Source organism: Mustela erminea, chromosome 3 (assembly GCF_009829155.1).
Source record: "Mustela erminea isolate mMusErm1 chromosome 3, mMusErm1.Pri, whole genome shotgun sequence".
In the NCBI taxonomy this organism is placed as follows: Eukaryota; Metazoa; Chordata; class Mammalia; order Carnivora; family Mustelidae; genus Mustela; species Mustela erminea.
Genome location: NC_045616.1, coordinates 58,103,247 through 58,111,033, shown reverse-complemented (window position 1 = coordinate 58,111,033; position 7,787 = coordinate 58,103,247). Strand labels below are relative to the sequence as shown.

Below are 7,787 nucleotides of genomic sequence, written 5' to 3'. Positions count from 1 at the left end.
AGAATCCACAGTCCAGGGCCCAATGGCCCTTTGAAATGTTTTTTGATTGTTGGGTGGGGGGAGGTGGGTGTTGGCTGTGAAGGAATCCCTAAATGCCATTAAAAATCCCAGCACCCTCCATCTCTTTTAGCCTTTGCTTGCAACCACACTGAGCCCATTCCCTTAACCAGGACATGAAGATGCTTTTGGGTAGGCTTGGAAAAATGACAAGGATGGGTGTTTCTCATGCCACTGTTCCAAGGAGAAGACTGGAGGACAGGCAGCTGAAGGGACAGATAGCCGGTGCAGACACTTGACAACTACCGGGCAGAGGGCCAAGTCCAGGGCCAAGCACTGGGCGAGGCTCCAGAGGCCGGGCCCATGCCCAGGGCACTCAGTGCTTCAAAGCTGGCACAAAAAGAACACTCCTGCCGGCAGGAAACTGAGTTGAACAGATTGGGAAAGAGCAAAAACAGGCTGCCCAGGAGGCTGTCTCCCAGGCCTCCAGTTTCTAGTTGTCAGTGGCAACCCAGGATAGAGCAGATTCTGGCTTTCCTCCTGCCTGCGGGGCTGGTGGAGGTGGACTGAGTCCAGGGAGTATGCAGTGCACAAGGACCCAGCGCAGGAAGGCACAGAGGAGAGGTTTGGCCTGTCCCTGCTGGAGAGAAGCCCTTCGTCAACTTAGAATTCCCAGGCCAGCTTTGTCTTGGCTCTGAGAGTAAGTCCTGACGCTTTATAATTTCTGTAAAATGTTAGAACTTCCTTGCCGCGGGATTTACTTCAAGAAGTTTCGTGGGAGGGTAAGGTGAAGAGCACAATTTTCTTAGCCTCTTATTTCATTTCTCCTATGTAGTCCTTACCGTGTTTATAAGAAAAAGAAACAGGGAAGACTGTGATCAATTCCCCTCCTGTTGCAATAGCATACTCATATTTTTGACGTGTTAAACCAGGACAGCTATTTCTTAAGGGCTAAAAGTTGGCGAATCAGTGCCACTTCCCTCCTCCTAGAGGAAGGCAAAATAGTTCTGAGCTTTATTAAAGAATTCTGGATGCTGAGGAATCCAGGCATTGTGTTGAAGCCAAAAGAGGAAGAAAGAGAATGAAGCTTTGGATTTGCAGAAATCCAAATGGACTCCAGGTTAATAGCAAAGGATTTTGGCCAGTGGCTCCTATAATTAACAGAAAGAAAAAACAAAAACACAAAAACTTTTCTTTTCCTTCTCTCCGTAAGTAAGACATGACAGTAAAACTCTATAGTCACATCAGACCTCCTGAACCAGCACGTTTAGGTGGGGATGGGAGAGTGTGTTTGGGAATCTGAAGCTTCAGCAAGTTTCACAAGTGATTTTTATGCGTGCTGAATTTTGAGAGCTACAGCCATATAGCTCAAGAATAATGTCATCCTTCCATTATCCTCAATCATGAAGGTAAATGAAGACTTAAGAGCTTAGCAAAGTATCCCCATTTTACAGATGAGGAAACTTGGCCATGGAGAGGTCAGGCAACTTGCCTAAGGATAAGATGAGTGGCTGAGCCAGGTTTCACACACAAGCTTGAGGCATTAAAGTCCCTTCTAGTCACTCTGTTCTGGGCAGGATATATCATCTCTATAGAATTTAGTTTTCTTGTGGCTACCATAGGGACAAAACTTACCTCAAGAAGGTGTGAGGGTTAGATATTACTGTAAGTAAAGCTCCTGACACATAATAGTCACTCAAGAAATGATTACTTTCACCAAGTGATGGAGTAAGTCAAACAGTGGGTAGTCCACACGGGGATAACCAGTAATCGAGAGGATTATCTGAATAAGCTTCATGGTTACATTTTATTTCACCCGCGCACCTACTTCATCCTTATTTTGTATAAAAAAGTCATTCCCTGGTCTCTCTCCAGTGCGCTGATTTGGGACTACAACAAATGGGAGGTGAACAAACCACAGAAAGGCTAGAATCTATTGCCGGTTTTTCTAACGCCAATCTAGATGGAATCTAAATCTCATTTCCAAACACCCAGGATAACTGGCTGCATTTGTCTTGCCTAATGTATACAACATCTAAGGAAAATTTCTTAAAGCAGCTATGATGCCACATGGCATTTCTAGAGCTTTGAAGTCCATTTTAAGAAATTGATTTGGTTACATCATTGCTTTATTAAGGCCATAAAGTCTGTCTACCTCGCCTGGATCATCTCCCTAGACAGACTTTCCAACACTCTCCAGTATGCCTTCCCACGTGTTCTCTGTGCTGGAATATACCTTCTTCTCTCTCTTCCTGGAATGCTCCAATTCATTTTTCAAGGCCGCATCTCAAATGTTACAGTCTGTGTGACATCCCTCCGTCCACTTCCCCAGAGAGAATCACTCTACTCTCTGTTTACACAAAACGCAGTTAAACCTCAGAGCACTATCACGAAATACCACATTGAAATGATTTGTCTTGCGAGCACTTCCAGGCCAAGGACCATGATTTACACATCTTCGTGTATGTCAGAAACTGACACAGTCAATGGCACATTTTAAGTGCTTTAGAAATGCTTGTTAAATGAATAGAAAGTTAGAAGTGGGGCAGGGTTGGTTTTTCTTTTTTGTTTTTTTGTTTGTTTGTTTGTTTGTTTTTGTTTTTGTTTTTGTTTGTTTTTAATTTTGTTAAAGGGAATTTGTACAAAGCCATCTGACTGGTTTTCAGTGAGCCAATCTAAGAGTTCTTGGTTGTTCATTGTGATCGAAGAAGTAAACACACAAAAAATGAACCTTCCTTTGTGAAAGTACACACTGTCCTTATCTGTAGCGGAGGATGTCATGCTGATGAACTGACTGACCAAAGAGAACCAAAGAAATGCCAACATTTCTTAAATGTTAAAGAGAGAACCAAAAGAGAACCAAAAAAATGCCAACAGTTACAATGGCTGCAGTTGCATTGCTCGGGGTAGAAACCCAGAGTACGTGGCCTTAGGTTAGCATCAGAGTTGAATTTGAAGTGAAAGATGGCCCTGGAACATTTTAAGATCAATAGTGCCTCTTCAATTTTTAGCTGCCCCATATTCTAAACTATGCCATATTTCCCCCTCCTTTATTCCTAGAAAAATTCTACTCTTCAGGGGCACCTGGGTGGCTCAGTTGGTTAAACATCTGACCTTGGCTCGGGTCATGATCTCAGGGTCCTGGGATAGAGTCCTTATGGGACTCCGTGCTCAGGTAGGAGTCTGCTTGTCCCTCTGTTCTTAGCCCAGCTCATGCTCTTTCCCTCTTAAATAAATAAATTGTTAAAAAAAAAATTAGTCAGAGCCATCTTGAGCTAGTGGTGAATGGGAAATTAAGGGAAAGAATAAAGTGAAATAAGGCATTTTCTTCATTTTTCTTTGGGTAGGACCAGCATCTTGTTTTTTTTTTTTTTTTCACAGATTTTATCTATTTATTTGACAGATAGAGATCTAAGCAGGCAGAGGCAAGCAGAGAGAGAGAGGAGGAAGAGCCCAATATGGGGCTCGATCCCAGGACCCTGGGATCATGACCCGAGCTGAAGGCAGAGGCTTTAACCCACTGAGCCCCCCAGGCGCCCCCTAGCATCTTGTTAAGAAAAATGGTGTCTTGTAATTCCACATGGTTGGCAGTGGTGGAATGAGTGGAGATTCTGGGCCCTACATTTTGTGGTCTCTGCTTTTCCTTTCCAGGATTATCAAGTACAGGACACCCTCAGTGTCTGTCTGCTCCAGCAACACCAGTCTTCTCCGTGTGCTGCTCCTTACAGAGATTACATAGGCTGTTCTCTTTGCCGAGGGAGCTCTTTCATTCCCTTTTCATCAAATTGATACTTTCTCATCCTCAACTCAAGTATCATTTACATAAGGAAACTTTGCCCAATCTCCCTGGCTAGGTCAGTTTCCTCCTGATAGCCCTCCTTTAGTAGTGCATATCATAGTTATAATTTTACATTTATCTGTAAGTTTATCTCAGTGATGTCTGCCAGCCCTGTGCTCAGAAGCCCCACCAGAGCTGTTTTGCGGCATTATATTTCTAGTGCCAGATTCAAAGTGGGTTTCAATAAATAATTGTTCAATAAAGTAAGGCAGAGAAGCAGGTTCCAATGTGGATTGAATCAGAAGAAGGTATGAGAATAAACTACTTTTCTTCAAAAACATTAGAGGTTGGTAATCCTTGAAATGGAAGGCAGCAGATAACTGGGGTTCCACGTCCATTCACGGAGTCCTCCTGTGTGCCAAACACTGTGCTAAGTCTTAAGACTACATGATGAACTTTTATTTTTATTTTTAAAGATTTTTATTTATTTATTTGACAGAGAAAAATCACAAGCAGGCAGAGAGAGAGGAAGGGAAGCTGACTCCCCGCTGAGCACAGAGCCTGATGCGGGACTCAAACCCAGGACCCTGAGATCATGACCTGAGCCGAAGGCAGAGGCTTTAATCTGCTGAGCCACCCAGGTGCCCCAAGACTACATGATGAATGAGACACTGACTGTTGTCCTTATGGTTTCTTTAAAGGTTCTTTTAACTATGTATAAGCTAATTATACTGATGATAACAGTGATGCTAATGTAGAAGGGACAGTAAATATGTACAGTAGCCTGAGCATCTGTTACATACAGGATACAGTAAGATGGAGGTGTCTTATGTTCGTCAGTTTACTTGATTTTCACACAATTTATGAGGTAAGCATTTTATCATCTCTAAGTTTATAGCTGAAGAAATGGGAGTTTCAGAGAAGTTACATTTCTTTTCTTTTTCTTCTCTTTTTTGAGCCCTCTCTTTTTTCTTAAGTCTGGCTAAAAGTTTATCAATTTTATCTTTTCAAAGAATCAGTTCTGGTTTCACTGATCATTTCTACTGATTTTTGGTCTTTATTTCATTTATTTTGGCTCTAATCTTTATCATTTCCTTTTTCCTAGTAGCTTTGAGATTTGTTCTTTTTCTAGCTCCTTTACATGTAAGGTTAGATTATTTGAGATCTGTCTTGTTTCTTGAAGTAGACCTGAACTGCTATAAACTTGCCTCTTAAAACTGCTTTTGCTTCCACCCGAAGATTTCGGAGTCATTATGTTTTTGTTTTCATTTGTCTCCATGTCTTTTTGGTTTCCTACTTGCTTTCATGGTTTACTTATTCATTTTATTTTTATTTTTTTTAAAAGATTTTATTTATTTATTTGACAGAGAAAGATCACAAGTAGGCAGAGAGGCAGGCAGGGAGAGAGAGAGAGAGAGGAGGAAGCAGACTCCCTGCCAAGCAGAGAGGCTGATGCGGGACTCGATTCCAGGACTCTGGGACCACCACCTGAGCCGAAGGCGGAGGCTTAACCCTCTGAGCCACCCAGGTGCCCCTAGAATTTTTCTGGTAGTTGATTTTTAGTTTCATACTATTGTGGTCATAAAAGATACCTCATGTAATTTCAGTCTTCTTGAATGTATTGAGTCTTGTTTTGTGGCGAAACATGTGATCTATCCTGGAGAGTATTCCATGTGCATTTGAAAAGAGTGTGTTTTCTGCCATTCGGGGATAGAATTTCTGTATGTATCAGTTAGCTTCTTCTGATCTAATGTGTCATTCAAAGCCACTGTTTCCTAATTGATTTTCTGTCTAGATGATCTATCCATTGATGTAAGTGGGGTGCTGAAGTACCCTACTCTTATTGTAGTACTGTAAATTTCTCCCTTTCTGTCTGTTAATGATTGCTTTATGTATTTAGATGCTGCTATGTTGGGTGCATAGATATTTACAGTTGCTCTATCCTCCTGTGGGATTGTTCCCTTTATCATTATGTGAGCTCTTTTTTGTGCCTTGCAACAGTCTTATTGTTTATAAGATTTTATTTATTTGTTTGCTTGAGAGATAGAGAGTATGAACAGGGAGAGGCACTGAGGGAGAAGCAGACTCCCCGCTGCACAGGGACCCTAGTGGTGCTCAACCCCAGGATGCTGGGATCATGACCTGAGCTGAAGGCAGTCTTTTAACCCTCTGAGCCACCCAAGCACCCTGCAACAGTCTTATTTTAAAGTGTATTTTTTCTGATGTAAGTATTGCTACCTTAACTTTTTTCCCACTTCCATTTGCATGGTTTGTGTTTGTCCATTTCTTCTCTTCAGGTCTGAAGTGAATCTCTTGTAGGCAGTAGATAGATGGGTCTCGTTATTTTCATCCATTCAATCATCCTGTGACTTTTGTTGGGGCATTTAGTCCTTTCATGTTTAAAGGAATTATTGATAGGTATGTATTTATTGTCATTTTGTTACTTGTTTTCTAGTTGTTTTTGTGGTTCTTCTTTGTTCCTTTCTTCCCTTTCTCTCTTAGCTTGTGGTTTGATGGCTTTCTTTAGTCTTATGCTTGGATTCCTTTCTCTATATTTTTTGTGTAAAAATGTTAAAGTTTCTTGCTCAAGATTACTCAGGGCTCAATCAGATTCTGGTCTAGTTAATTTTTAAGACTATATTTTTATAGATTAGAGATAGGAATGAAAGGCAGAAATGGCTCTGAAATCCCCCTAAAATCTGAATCTTTAATATTCTGCTTCCTGACCACAACTTCCTATTCTTCCACATCTGTCTTTCTCTCACTCCTAATCCCAGTCAACCTCACAGAGACTCTCAGAGTCTCAACCTCTTTTTCTCCCTATCCCCTGGCGCCCTTCCAGTCCCAAGTCTGTCTTCAGCTTTCAAAGGCTTGATTCCCTCATAGCCTTCTACTTTCACTGCATCCATCAGTGAAATCTCAGTGTTATGACCAACCTCCTCTACTCACATACAACCTTATCCTTACATCACTATCAAGGAGTTGATTTAAAGATTTAATAAGTCAGTACATGCACTCTCTAAGAAATACCTCACACATAAATAGTATTATTGTTTTTATTTATCCCCGAGAGCTAATTGGAAGAAAGCTTGTCAGTGCTGACTTGGTCAACTTTCGGTGGATCCCTAATGTTTTTGTCTGCCAGTTTTGTTACTTGGCAGAGTTAAACCTCCATTTATTTATTTATTTATTTATTTATTTTTAAAGATTTATTTATTTATTTATTGGACAGAGAGATCACAAGTAGACAGAGAGGCAGGCAGAGAGAGAGAGAGAGAGAAGCAGACTCCCTGCTGAGCAGAGAGCCCGACTCGGGACTCGATCCCAGGACCCCAAGATTATGACCTGAGCCGAAGGCAGCGGCTTAACCCACTGAGCCACCCAGGCGCCCCAGCCCCCATTTATTTTTTAAAGCTTTTCCAAATCTCTGTTCTTCAGAGGTCTGCTACTCAACTCCCAGTACCATTGGTATTAGCAAATGACCTTGAAAGCAGACCTCTGTTGTTGCTTGCTCACCATCCACTCGTCTTTCATTATGGTAATTACCACCGCCCCTCCCCACTTCCACCCCATTCACCCTTCTCATGTCTGTGGTTTGTGTGAGTGACCATATCTTCTTGTTCATAGTAATTGCTTTAGGGGTAGGCATTTGACCCAAGGTGAGCTAATCACAAACTTTCCTAAGACTTCAGAAGCATGAAGTCCTTTCTCCTTTTGAGATTATTATTGCTAAGTAGTATAAAAGGATGAAGATGTGGACACATAGACACAGCCTTCCTAGAAACAAAATATAATCAACAGAGCCAAGAAGAAGATAGATCTTGATTCTGTCCCTTGAGTATCTAGTTCTAGCTACACCTGGTGACAGTATACTCCTTTTAAATTATGTGAAGCAATGTATACCCTTCTTTTTTTTTAAACTTTTTTCAGATTGGTTCTATCACTTGCACACTTGTAACTGGAAAAGTCCTAGGGTGCCTGGATAGATCAGTCAGTAGTGTGTCTCCCTTTG

General features: G+C 41.5%; 1 protein-coding gene across 1 annotated transcript in view; it reads left to right on the top strand.

Annotated features, from left to right (window-relative positions):
* Nucleotides 1-424: 424 nt before the first annotated feature.
* ATG10 (autophagy related 10) overlaps nt 425-7,787 on the top strand; it is a 316,831-nt gene continuing 309,468 nt past the window's right edge. Inside the window, exon 1 of the mRNA XM_032334863.1 lies at nt 425-697. The gene's annotated coding sequence lies outside the window, so the exon portion shown is untranslated. The remainder of the gene's footprint in view (nt 698-7,787) is intronic.